This window comes from Bubalus kerabau, chromosome 1 (assembly GCF_029407905.1).
Source record: "Bubalus kerabau isolate K-KA32 ecotype Philippines breed swamp buffalo chromosome 1, PCC_UOA_SB_1v2, whole genome shotgun sequence".
Classification (NCBI taxonomy): Eukaryota; Metazoa; Chordata; class Mammalia; order Artiodactyla; family Bovidae; genus Bubalus; species Bubalus kerabau.
In genome coordinates this window covers 195,998,693-196,013,239 of record NC_073624.1, presented here as the reverse complement: position 1 = coordinate 196,013,239, position 14,547 = coordinate 195,998,693, and the positions used below count along the sequence as shown (strand labels likewise).

At 42.6% G+C, this 14,547-nt stretch overlaps 1 pseudogene; it reads left to right on the top strand.

Moving 5' to 3' along the window:
• The first annotated feature begins 2,975 nt into the window (after positions 1-2,975).
• Positions 2,976-4,863, top strand: LOC129625577 (sorting nexin-15-like; annotated as a pseudogene).
• Positions 4,864-14,547: the final 9,684 nt, after the last annotated feature.

Below are 14,547 nucleotides of genomic sequence, written 5' to 3'. Positions count from 1 at the left end.
TTCCTTAATGATTACCAATGCTGAGCATTTTTTCATGTGCCATTTGACATTATTTGTATACCTTCTTTGATAAGAAGTCTTCTACCCATTTTTTAAATTGGGATGTTTACTTATTATTAAGTTTTGAGAGTTCGTTAAATATTCTAAATAAAAGTCCTTCATCACACATGTGATTTGCAAATATTTTCTCCCAGACTGTGGCTTGTCTTTTCATTCTCTTTATGTCTCTCCAAGAAAGCTTCTCTCCTCTCCAATGCTCTGCTCTGCCAACTCTAGCCACCTGGGTTTTCTCCTACCTCCTCATTCTGCCTGGGTTCCCTTCCTGCAGCCTGAACATTCTCTCCAGGAAGTCAGCTGGAACAATCAGAGAACTCACCTCCATTGTTTCTCTTCTCTCAGGATTAACTGTCCTTTTGTACCTAATCTGTAGCATCTTGAAAACCATTGTTTATACATTTTTTCTGGATTTTTTTCATTGGGATGATATAATAAAAATCAAATGGAAATTCTTTGAAAATTCCCAGAGCAGACAAAACCAATTTAGACATAAAAGAGAAATTCAATGTAGTTTATTTTATAAGACTCAGTTGACCTGGGTCATTTCTTCTTCATGCTTCTGGAAATCATAACCAAAACTTGAAGTGTTTCCTAAGGTTGATATGAGATATATATCCTGACCAATTTTCCCTATCAGTTAGGAAAATCCTAATATGATAACCAATAACAGAAAATTAAACAGTTACTGCCTTTCCACTATTTGGAGAAGGCAATGGCACCCCACTCCAGTACTCTTGCCTGGAAAATCCCATGGACGGAGGAGTCTGGTGGGCTCCAGTCCATAGGGTCGCTAAGAGTCGGACACAACTGAGCGACTTCACTTTGACTTTCCACTTTCATGCATTGGAGAACGAAATGGCAACCCACTCCAGTATTGTTGCCTAGAGAATCCCAGGGATGGGGGAGCCTGGTGGGCTGCCGTCTATAGGGTTGCACATAGTCGGACACGACTGAAGCGACTTAGCAGTAGCAGCCTTTCCACTATGTAAGTTGCTCCATAATATACCCCTGAGCCTCGCAGCATGAGCCTTGTTCCATGTTTGGGTTGAGTGCTCCCAATTCATGGACTGTCTTTTCGGTGTGTGCACAACCAACTTCTACTAATGACCACTTCAGTGGTTCACTGATTTTACTTCAGTTGTTGCTGAACTTTTGACACACAGAGACGGCAAATCTAGTCCAGGTTACTCCGTCTTGAGTGGAAATGAAATTCCCACACCAGAGAAATTTGATCTCAAGTACTGTGAAATAGGTAGAAAGAACTGTTAACTTGAACACACCCCCACACCATATACAAAAATAAACTCAAAATGGCTTAAAGACTTGAACATAAGCACGATACCATAAAACTCCTAGAAGAGATCATAAGCAAAACATTCTCTGACGTAAATCGTAGCAATGTTTTCTTAGGTTGTCTCCCGAGGCAATAGAAATAAAAACAAAAATAAGCGAATGGGACCTAATCAAACTTATCAGCTTTTGCACAGCAAGGGAAACTATAAACAAGATGAAAGACAACGTACAGAACAGGAGAAAATATTTGCAAATGATGTGACTGACAAGGGCTTAATTTCCAAAGTATACAAACAGCTTATACGATTCAACAGCAACAACAAACAAACATCCCAATCCAAAAATAAGCAGAAGATCTAAATAGACATTTCTCCTAAAAGAAATAAAAATGGTCAGAAGGCACATGAAAAGATGCTCAGTATTGCTGAGTATTAGAGAAATTCAAATGAATACTACAGTGAGGTACCAGCTCACACTAGTCAGGATGGCCGTCATTAAGAATTCTACAAATAAATGCTGGAGAGGATGTGGAGCAAAGGGAACTCTTCAACACTGTTTCTGGGAATGTAAGTTGGTACAACAACTATGGAAAACAGCATGGAGAATAGAGTTACCATATCATCCAGCAGTCCCACTCCTGGGCATATATCCAGACAAAACTGTAATTCAAAACGATACATGCACTCCTATGTTCATAGTCAAAACATGGAAACAACCTAAATGTCCATCAACAGATGAATGGATAAAGAAGATGGGGCACATATATGCAATGGTCTACTACTAAGCCATAAAAAAGAATGAAATAATGCCTCTTGCAGCAACAAGGATGCAACTAAAGAGTATCATACTAAAAAAAAAAAAAAGTATCATACTAAGTGAAGTCAGAGAAAGACAGACATACCACATGATGCACAATATCACAAAATATGATACAAAATGAACTATCTGTGAAACAAAAACAGAATTACATATATAGAGAAGAGCCTAGCGATTGCCAAGAGGGAAGAGGTAGGGGGAGGGATGGAGTGGGAGGTTGGGGTTAGTGGATGCAAGCTATTATGTATGGAATGGATAAAAACCAAGATGCTACTGTATAGCACAGAGAGTTATATTCAGTATCCTATGATAAACCATAATAGAAGAGAATATTTTTAAAAAAGAATTATATACATGTGTAACAACCACTTTGCTGTACAACCGAAATTAACACACTGTAAATCCATTATATTTCAAAAGAATTGTTAACTTGATGATGTAACTGAGCAGGGTCCTATGAAGCCTTCTCAGAACAAACTCCAACCTCCCCATGTCCTCTGCCTGTCTCTTGTCTGTAGAAAAACCTTAACCTCGTAGGCATTCCCTGAGTTCCAAAGAGTAAATTTAATCAGAGAACTGAGAAAATGCAGAAAGGAAGGGAAAACAGTCAAGCAAGACGAAATAAAAGTTCAGCCATTAAACAAAGTCAAGGACCTTTTGTTCCTCCTCAAGGGCTATGGATGAAATTCTGAGTCATGTCCTCTGAGCTATTTTGCAGATCCTGACACCACCACCAAGTGGAAGAAGTTAACTGTATGCTGCCCACCAGCACAATAGAATCCCAATCCGTTGGAACCAGAAGGTTGATGATGTTGACTCTCAATTACCTCACCATCAGCCAATCAAAAGAATGTCCGTGAGCTGATCACACACCTCACAACCCAGTCTTTAAAAACCTTTCCCTGAAAGCCTTTAGGGACTTTGGGCCTTTTAAGTATTAGTTGCCTGGACTCCTTGCTTGGTGCAATAAAAGCTGCACTTCCCTTCACCACGACCTGGTCCATCAGTAGATTGACTTTACTGCAGCAGGCAAGTGGGCCCAAGTTTGGTTCAACAACTGTGACAGTAAAGGGAATCAGAACACAAAGACAGCATGGAAATAGCAAACCCAGGTTTGGAGGGAACAAGAGTCAGGTGGCTGAAAATATCCGAGCTTAGAAGCGGGGGACAGGCTGGGTGGAGCTGAAATTCAGCTTTCTGCAGAAGGGGCACGTCAGGGGGCAGTAATGTGTCAGAGGGGGCATAATGAGGCTAGTTCTGCAAATGCTGGATAAACTGCAAACTGGATCCACCTGCTGCTCCAGAACAAATTGCCAGTGCCAAGCCAAAGCCATGAGAATAAGATAACACTCACTGTAACAGGAAGAAGTTAAGAAACCGGAACGAGGCGCAATCCGTTCTTCCTGTCCAGCCTCACAGGCTCTCCCTAGAGCCCTATGTTAGCAGAATCTAACAGGGAGCAGCTGGCAAAACAGAAATATGGTTTGAAAAGTTGCAACTTGAGCAGCACAAAGCAGAGTGCGAAGGAAGGGCTTTAAGCTAAGAAAGAATCCCTTAATAATGGCTATAAGCCACCCCTTGGGCTAGGCAGCATCCATACACATCCCTTCTATAGACACTTGAACTCTCACATAAGAAACACAACTTTGTTTCTAACAGGATGCAACTCCACTTCATGCAAAGGAAGACAGCCTCATCCTTAACCGAAAATGATGAGAAGCAAAGTCCTGACACTGGTTGTATCCACTTCTGTGATACAGCAACTTCCACAAGCTACTTGGAGATCCAGACTACCTCCTCCGCCCAACCTCCTCCACCTCCTCCATGAGTTCCTTACTTCCCCCCTCCCAGCCCCGACCCTCCCCATGCACAGGTGTTTGGTAGTTCAAAGCCTCAGTGGTTGAGGTGCCTCAGAAATGGGCTAAGAACTCAATATGCTCCACAGTGCACGTGTCTGTGCTCAATGACAGCTCCCAACTCAATGAGTTCTTCTGGGGTGGGGAGGTGACAGTCCTCTGAAGTGTCCAGGGCCCTGTGAATCCTGCCACCTTCTCTGATCCCCACACCATCCCCTTGATGAGCCTGGGCTCTGGTCCTTGTTGAGTCCTGGTTGCACCAGCAGCTCTCAGAGAAGAGGGCTGCAGAAGAGGAGGGGCCTTGAGGTGTTGAAATTGCCAAGGGACCATCCCCCCACCCCACACCCTCACCATCCAGCTCTGCCCACCTTTAACTGTGGGAGCACCGAAGAGGCATCCAGTGCCCCTGCCAAGGCCCCCTCAGTGAGGCTGAACTTGCCCTCTTGGACTGCTTTTCCAAGGAAGAAGATGCAAGCCTCATGCCTACCCGCATCGGTGAGTTGGCATCGATGTGGACAGAGTCATACAGGCTGAATCAGGGTCTTGGGAAACAGGAGGTCAGGGAGAGGAAAAGAAGGAAAGGCCCACCCTTGCTGATCTGAGCTAAGCTTCAGGGCTTCTCACCCAGGGCTGCAGAAGGAGAAGGCAAGCCTGCAGCTCTGCAGGGTTACCAGGACGGCATGCACACGCTGACTCAGGGAGATCCCAGTGCCCCGTCCTCTGGTCTCAGGGAGGGTGTGAAGAAGGCAGCCGGCTACCTGAAGCACCGGAGGCAATCCCACACCTGCACCTGTCCCAACTCCCCCCCCAGGAAGGAGTGGCTCCTTCCCCAGGGCGCTAGCACCGCCAGCCACCTCCTTCTCTCTCCCTGGTATCTGGCCCTGTCCCCAAGTCTTGTAACTCCAGGAGACATTTCTGTATGTTACTGGACCAAGGATGAGCAAAATAAAGAATTCAAAGCTCCCCAAAGAGTTTTAATTTAAAATAAATCAAATTATTTTTCATTATCCCTCAAATTTGGTCATAGTGCCATCTGAATATTCTGCTCTCTAGTGACTAAATTGTAAAGCTAGCCTCCAACAAAACAGTGTAGAATATTAAGGGGTAGGAAAAAGAAAAAAATTGTTACTATAAACAAATATTAATACAAATCATACAAATATACACACACATACACACAGGAAACAAGAAAATAGGCATAGCTGCAATAGTCTTCATTTTTGTAACTAATCACAAAAACAAATTTATAATTTCCTTCCATCTTCCACTACCCTTTACATCTTTTCTTTGACCTCAGAAAGAACCTCAGCTGATCAGAATTCTTTACCTGGCAAGGCGACTCAAATCTTTATTCCTGAAGGGTCTGAATTCCCAGCGCCTTTCTCTATCTTTCTTCTCCCCACCACCTTTTGTTGGTAGTGGTGGTGATTGTGTTTTGGCTCAATGGCATGAACAAACCAAACTAGATATTTGGCCGTCTTAGCTTCCAATTCAATAGAAACACATTTGTCCATTCGGACAAACATTTGTCTGCTCCAAACCAGCAGAGTTCAAAACTGTAGGGTTGGGGGGCAAGAATCCCACAAGTAGATTATTATTAAATAGTAATAGTGAAAGGAAGACTTCCCTGGGGGTCCAGTGATTAGGAATCCGCCTGCCAGTGCAGGGGACATGGGTTCAATCCCTGGTCCGGGAACCACATGCTGCATGGCAACTAAGCCAGGCAACTACTGAGCCCACGTGCCCTCGAGCCTGTGCTCCTCAAGAAGAGCAGCCACCGCAGTGAGCAGCCTGAGCACTGCAACAAAGGGTAGCCACAGCTCACTACAACTAGAGAATGTCCACACACAGCAATGAAGGCTCAGTACGGCCAAAAAAAAAAAAAAAATTAATTAGTTTTGGAAAATATTGAAAGGAGATACACTTAACTCCAACCTTGACTCTTGGACCTGTGCCTATAGGAGAGGCACGCATATGTTAGTTTCTTTCTTCACCCTATGCTTTCAGGGTGTCTCTTCTAACTGGTAGCCTAACAGGCCCTTTACGAGGCCATGCCCTATCTTATTAAGCCAGCAGCTTCTGAGTGATGGAGTATGTGGCAAAAAAAAAAAAAAAGAAAGAAAAAAACAGTGGATTCTGTGGGCACTAGCCCTCTGCTGAAATTCTGTATCATGAAATGAGTTCTTGATCAGAAGCAATGTGGCATGCCGTGAAGTCACCACGATGGTGAGTAAGGCAGAAACATGGACAAGGAAGGCAGATCCATATCAAGAACACATATCTATTCCAAAGAGAAATCTTTCCCCTCCATGTTGGAAGAGATCCCAAGCAACAAACAGTCTTGCCACCAAATTGATGGCTGGTCCACAGAGGAATGACGTTATATCAAAGGTTGTTGCCAGGTTAGGCACTCAGATGGAACATCCCTGGTGAAGGGAACTTTGTGTGGTTGAATCTAGAACAAAACTTCATAACTATCAATATTCATTCTCTATTTAAAGATTAACATCAGGAGAAGGAAATGGCAACCCACTCCAGTGTTCTTGCCTGGAGAATCCCAGGGACGGGGGAGCCTGGTGGGCTGCCGTCTATGGGGTCACATAGAGTCGGACACGACTGAAGCGACTTAGCAACAGCAGCATTCTAATGTTTAATTACAGTTATCATTACCAATGCAGTGGGTACCTCGTTGGCTCATGACAGATCAACAATTATGAAAGGAAAGTCATCCTTATCTGCTTCACTGTTATCGCAATAGCTATGCTCTGTCTAAACCCTTATTTCCTTAATATTTTTCTTTACAATGACTGACTTCTTAAATGTCTACCATAATCTCATGCTAAATTAATAGCCACAAAATTATTAGTTTTTGTAACATTTTATGCAATAAATCATTATCTAATAAAAAATAAAAAATAAAAATAAAGATTAACATCTGTATGCGCTATTTTACAATAGATTAAACAAGGACTCTAGCCCTTAGTGTCGCCCTTTCAAAAAAACAGAGATAATCACAGTTTCCGGTCTGCCTCCCCACCAGCATTGGACTTGCTAAAACGCTATTTATTAAGTGGATGCCTAGTTGGGCAGTCAATCCGAGATGGTCAGCTGTCAGGGAAGTGTGAAAAAATTTTCCAGATTGCTTGGCTTTGCATGGTTCTGCTGGCTACTTCAGGAGAGAAGAGCAGTGAGTGAGCCAGCTGCATCTCTTCCATGGCACACTTCCTCATTTTCAAGGCTGTGGCAAATTTCCATTCAAGGGTTAAAGCTGCCCATGGGGAAATTAAACCATTTCTTGCTCAACAAAGAAATAAGGACAACAGCTACATGATAATGCTGGGGCTCTGACACGCTTGATCTGTATAACGTTGCGTTGGAGGGTGTGATACGCTGCTGGCTTTACAGACAAGCACATGTGACCCAATTTGTTGGCCACACAGTGATTCCAGAGAGGCAGAGTTTACTGACAGAAGAAAAATGAAGGCAGAGTACTGACTGCACAATTCAAGCCGAGTGGCTGCTGAACAGAATACAATGCTGTGTAAATCCTGAAGCCATCCCGGAGTAAAGAAAACTCAGTAACAAGGAGAAAGAAATACTAGAAATGAAATACTGGGTGATTTCCACTTGCATCTCCCCCCAAATTTAGTTACCTTTGGTAACTAAAATAGGCATGAGCTCTATTTTCTTAGTACTACTTAAGGTATGTATTTAATTTTCTTAAATTCCCTTAAACAACGTAATTCTATGGTTTTGATTTTAGGTTGCAAACATTTAAAATCTGCAGCAGTAAGTTCTCGGTTTTGCCAGTTCTTTTACTGTCATGTAACCAACGACGTTTGTATGTGGATTTCATGTTACTTTCTGTGTATTTAATCATGAAATTTAATTTTGCATACTTATTTGTAATGTTTCTTTTAAATAAAAGTGACTAATTTTGTTGATAAGAAACAGGGGGAATAAATACAGTCTCAGTCTCCATCTGGGCTCAAATTCCTCCCCATGAGCAGAATCTGACTAGCAATCTTGATAAAAGTAGCAAATAAGCTCTGGGTCACCATACACATCCTTTCTTGTCATTGTTGTTTAACTCTTAGGAATCCTTAAGAGAGGTTTTCAAGTGGATTTTTACATCCTTCTGTATGAATAATGAGTAGTATATGATATTGATGCTTTCCTCCGACACTGTTTTCTTTAATGCGAACATGAAATTCAACTTAAGGCAAGTCTGTTTTGCAGGCTTGTGACTGTATGATCTTACTGCCCAAATGGATTTTTAAATAAAGTTTTATATATATATAAAAAATAACACAGTCTATGGACTTTTTGAGGGGACTGAGCTTCCTTAAGACTCCTGATCGTTTTCCTTGTACTTTCAATATTAGTTTCAAAGAACAAATACTATGAAAACAGGTATCCAAAAATGAGATGAATTTGGCCTAAGAGGCAACTGTAAACCTTTCTGAGCAATTGATTCATTTCTCCATTTGAGGGACAGATAATTAAATTGGGTGGGAATCCACCTATGTCAAGTTGTAGTCTCTAGAAGAAGGGTTTAGTCAGGTAAGGAAAGAACATGCCTGGCTCCAGTCAGAACTAGACCCTTCCATTTCTGCATGGAGCCTAAATGAAGGTTAACAGTTTGCTAGCTTCAGATGAAGATGGCAGAGTGGGAAGATCCTGGGTTCACTTCCTCCCATGTGCACAGCAAAATTACAACTATTTACAGAGCAACTACTGATGAAAACAACCTGAAGACCAGCAGAAAACCTTCTCTACAACCAAAGACATAAGGAAGGAACCACAATGAGACGGGCAGGAGGGGTAGAGATGAGGTATAGTCAAGGTCCACATCCCTAGCCAGGCAACCCACAAACAGGAGGGTAATCCCAATTGCAGAGGTTTTCTCAAAAGAGGGTTTTGAGCCCCACATTGGGCCCCCCAGCTCAGAGTCCTGCAATAGGAAAACAAGTCCCCAGAACATCTGGCTTTGAAGGCCAGAAGTTTTGGGAGAGTCAGAGGGTTGTAGGAAATGAGCTCCATTCTTAAGGGCTCACATGAATATCTCATATGCTCAGAGACCTAACACAGAGGCAGTAATCTGAAAGGAGCCTGATCAGACCCCTTCTGAGCCTCCCAGAGTGGGAGGAGGCAAATGGGATTCCCCTTGGGACATAAATACTAACAGCAGCCATTTGAGAAGCTTGTTCTACCACAAGGACACTGGTCCTACCAAGTGCCATTTTGGAGTCCTCTCTCCAACCTGTTAGCACCAGGGCTTACCTGCCCACCAGCTGGGTCAGAACCAGTCCTGGAAACCCTAGACTGCATAGCCCCCTTACATCTGAACCCAGCCCTGTCCACCAATAGGCCAGCCCCAGCCCCAGGGTTCCCTGGGATGTGCAGCCAGCAATGCCATGACCCTACCCTACCCAACAGCAGGCCAGCAGCTTATGTATGAGGCAGGGCCTGGCAGCCAACCAGACCAGGGCCCAGCCCTACCTACCCGTGGGCCAACAGTAGTCAGCCACACCACAGCAGATGGACCCATACAGTCCGCGCAGGGGCAGCACTCAGTTCAGTTCAGTTCAGTCACTCAGTCATGTCCAATGGTTTGCGACCCCATGGACTGCAGCACGCCAGGCTTCCCTGTCTATCACCAACTGCCGGAGCTTACTCAAACTCACGTCCATTGAGTCAGCGACGCCATTCAACCATCTCATCCTCTGTCGTCCCCTTCTCCTCCCACCTGCCTTCAATCTTTCCCAGCATCAGGGTCTTTTCAAATGAGTCAGTTCTTCACATCAGGTGGCCAAAGTTTTGGAGTTTCAGCTTCAGCATTGGTCCTTTCAATGAATATTCAGGATTGATTTCCTTTAGGATGGACTGGTTGGATCTCCTTACAGTCCAAGGGACTCTCAAGAGTCTTCTCCAAAACCATAGTTCAAAAGCATCCATTCTTTGGTGCTCAGCCTTCTTAATAGTTCAACTCTCACATCCATACATGACAACTGGAAAAACCATAGCTTTGACTAAACAGACCTTGGTTGGGAAAGTAATGTCTCTGCTTTTTAATATGCTGTGTAGGTTGGTCATAACTTTTCTTCCAAGAAGCAAGCGTCTTTTCATTTCATGGCTGCAGTCACCATCTGCAGTGATTTTGGAGCCCCCAAAAATAAAGTCTCTCGCCGTTTTCATTGTTTCCCCATTTATTTGCCATGAAGTACTGGGGTTGGAAGCCACGATTTTAGTTTTCTGAATGTTGAGTTTTAAGCCAACTTTTTCACTCTCCTCTTTCACTTTTATCAAGAGGTTCTTTAGTTCTTCTTCACTTTCTGCCGTAAGAGTGGTGTCATCTGCATATCTGAGGTTATTGAGATTTCTCCTGGCAATCTTGATTCCAGCTTGTTCTTCTTCCAGCCCAGCATTTCACATGATGTACTCTGCATGTAAGTTAAATAAGCAGGGTGACAATATACAGTCTTAATATACAGAACTCCTTTCCCGATTTGGAACCAGTCTGTTGTTCCATGTCCAGTTCTAACTGTTCCTACTTGACCTGCATACAGGTTTCTCAGGAGGCAGGTAAGGTGGTCTGGTATTCCCATCTCTTTCAGAATTTTCCACAGTTTGTTGTGATCCACGCAGTCAAAGGCTTTGGCGTACTCAATAAAGCAGAAGTAGATGTTTTTCTAGAATTCTCTTGCTTTTTCGATGATCCAACAGATGTTGGCAATTTGATCTTTGGTTCCTCTGCCCTTTCTAAATCCAGCTTGCAAAATACTCCTTATTGCAAAAATCAGACTTAAATTGAAAAAAGAAGGGAAAACCACTAGACATCCAGGCATGACCTAAATCAAACCCCTTGATTATACAGTGGAAGTGACAAATATATTCAAGGGATTAGATCTGACAGACAGAGTACATGAAGACTGATGGACAGAGGTTCATGACATTGTACAGGAGACAGGGATCAAGACCATCCCCAAGAAAAGGAAATGCAAAAAGGCAAACTGGTTGTCTGAGGACACCTTACAAATAGCTGAGAAAAGAAGAGAAGTGAACGGCAAAGAAGAAAGGGAAAAATATACCCAACTGAATGCAGAGTTTCAGAGAATAACAAGGAGAGATAAGAAAGCCTTCTTAAGTAAACAATGCAAAGAAATAGAGGAAAATAATATAATGGGAAAAAATACTACAGAGCTCTTCAAGAAAATTAGAGATACCAAGTGAACATTTCAGGCAAAGATGGGCACAATAAAGGACAGAAATGGTATGGACCTAACAGAAGCAGAAGATATTAAGAAGGTGGCAAGAATACACAGAAGAACTATAATAAAAAGATCTTCATGACCCAGATAACCATGATGGTGTGGTCACTCACCTAGAGCCAAACATCCTGGAATGCAAAGTCAAGTGGGCCTTAGGAAGCATCACTACGAACAAAGCTAGTGGAGGTGATGGAATTCCAGCTGAGCTATTTCAAATCCTCAAAGATGATGCTGTTAAAGTGCTGCACTCAAAATGCCAGCAAGTTTGGAAAACTCAGCAGTGGCCACAGGACTGGAAAAGGTCAGTTCTCATTCCAATCCCAAAGACAAGCAACGCCAAAGAATGTTCAAACTACCACACAATTACACTCATCTCAAACACTAGCAAAGTAATCCTCAAAATTCTGCAAGCCAGGCTTCAATAGTATGTGAGCCATGAACTTCCAGATGTTCAAGCTGGATTTAGAATGGGGCAACTAGAGCATATAAATCTGGTAACCAGAAGGGAGTGCTGCTGGGTCCCACAGGATATCTTCTATGTAAAGCCACTTCTCTAGGGTTAGGAAACATAACTGATCCACCTAACACAGAAAAATAAAAACAGAGAAAGGCAAAATGAGATGACAAAGGAATATTCCAAACAAAGGAATAAGAAAAAGCTCAGAAAAAGAACAAAGGAAAGCAATTATAATGAAGAGATCGAGGTAATGATCATACTCAACAAACTCGGGAGAAGAATGAACGAACACAGTGAGAAGTTTAACAAAGAGTTTGAAACTAAAACGAAAAGCCAAATAGAGTTTAAGAATATTGTAACCTGGACTTCCCTGGTGGTCTAGCTGTGAAAAATCCACCTGCCTGTGCAGAGGACACAGGTTCGATCCTTGGTCCAGGAAGATTCCAGATGCCCTGGGGCAACTAAGCCTGGCGCCACAATGACTCACACCCTGTTAGTGGGAATGTAAATTAGGGTAGCCACTATAGAAAACAATATGGAGTTTCTGGAAAAAATTAGAACTACCACACAACCCAGCAATTCCACTCCTGGGTATTTTTCCAGAGAAAACAAAAACTCTAAAAAAGAAATAACACACCCCACTGAAGCTTTATTTACTAGCAAGATATGGAAGCAACCTGAGTGCCCATTGATAGATGAATGGATAAAAAAGATGGTATACACACAGATACACTGGAATATTGTCATAAAAAAAAAAAGAATGAAACCTTACCATTTGCAACAACATGTATGGAGGGTATTATGCTAAGTGAAATAAGTCAGGCAGAGAAAGCAAAATACCATATGATTTCACTTATATGTGGAACCTAAAAACAAAATAAATGAACAGCACAGCAAAAGAGTAACAGACATAGATACAAGAACAAATGAGTGGTTTACAGAGGGGAGGGAGATGGGGAAAAATGAAATAGGTGAAGCATAAATTCCAGTTATAAAATAAATGAGTCATGGAGATGTAACACCCAGCACAGGTATACAGTCATTTTGTAGTAACTTTGTGGGGTGACAGGTGGTAACTAGACTTATCACGGTGATCATTCTGTAATGCATAGAAATACTGAATCACTATGTTGTGTGCCTGGAACTAACAGAGTGTTGTAAGTCAATTATCCTTCAATTTTTTTTTTAAGTTTGCTAAATGTCATCTGGGGAAGTGGTGATGAATATGAAATAAGGATACCTGAAAAGCCTCTGAAGCTATAAAATGACATAAAAACTGTAATAAGATGATGGCACGTACAGGGCTGCCTTTTCAGAGGCGAGTAACCTGAATGGCCTGAATAGATCTGTGTGAAAGGTTGTCAGCTTTCTGTCTGGTTCTGCTCCAAGCAAATATTCCCCATGACCACGTCGGCTAGTGGGGTGTGCTGTGTGCTTAGTCACCCAGTTGGGTCCAACTCTTTGTGAATCCATGGACTGTATGTAGTCCACCAGGCTCCTCTGTCCCTGGGGATTCTCCAGGCAAGAATACTGGAGTGGGTTGTCATGCCCTCCTCCAGGGGATTTTCTCAACCCAGGGATCAAATCCTGGTTTGATACAGGTCTCCCGCATTGCAGGTGGATTCTTTACCATCTGAGCCACCAGGGAAGCCCCAACGTATAGAAACAAGAACATGGTCTTCCTAGAAAAAGAGGAGACTGTATCCATTTCTATTTTTTTTTTTATTTTAATTGGAGGCTAATTACTTTACAATATTGTAGTGGTTTTTGCCATATATTGACATGAATTCGTCATGAGTGTACATGTGTTCCCCATCCTGAACCTCCCTCCCCGCTCCCTCCCCATCCCACCCCTCAGGGTCGTCCCAGTGCACTGGCCCTGAGCACCCTGCCTCATGCATCAAGTCTGGACTGGCAATCTGTTTCACATACGATAATATACATGTTTCAATGCTATTCTCTCAAATCATCCCACCCTCGCCTTCTCCCATAGAGTCCAAAAGACTGTTCTATACATCTGTGTCTCTTTTGTGGTCTTGCATACAGGGTCATCGTTACCATCTCTCTAAATTCCATATATATGTGTTAGTATACTGTACTGGTGTTTTTCTTTCTGACTTACTTCACTCTGTATAATAGGCTCCAGTTTCATCCACCTCATCAGAACTGATTCAAATGCATTCTTTTAATGGCTGAGTAATACTCCATTGTGTATATGTACCACAGCTTTCTTATCCATTCATCTGCTGATGGACATCTAGGTTGCGTCCATGTCCTGGCTATTATAAACAGTGTTGTGCCGAACACTGGGGTACATGTGTCTCTTTCAATTCTGGTTTCCTCAGTGTGTATGCCCAGCAGTGGGATTGCTAGGTCATAAGGCAGTTCCATTTCCAGTTTTTTAAGGAATCTTCACACTGTTCTCCATAGTGGCTGTACTAGTTTGCATTCCTACCAACTGTGTAAGAGGGTTCCCCTTTCTCCACACCCTCTCCAGCATTTATTGTTTGTAGACTTTTGGATCGCAGCCATTCTGACCAGCATGAGATGGCACCTCATTGTGGTTTTGATCTGCATTTCTCTGATAATGAGTGATGGTGAGCATCTCTTCATGTGTTTGTTAGCTGTCTGTACATCTTTTTTGGAGAAATGTCTGTTTAGTTCTTTGACCCACTTTTTTAATTGGGTCGTTTATTTTTCTGGAAGTGAGCTGCAGGAGCTGCTTGTATATTTTTGAGATTAATTCTTCGTCAGTTGCTTCATCTATTATTTTCTCCCATTCTGAAGGCTGTCTTTT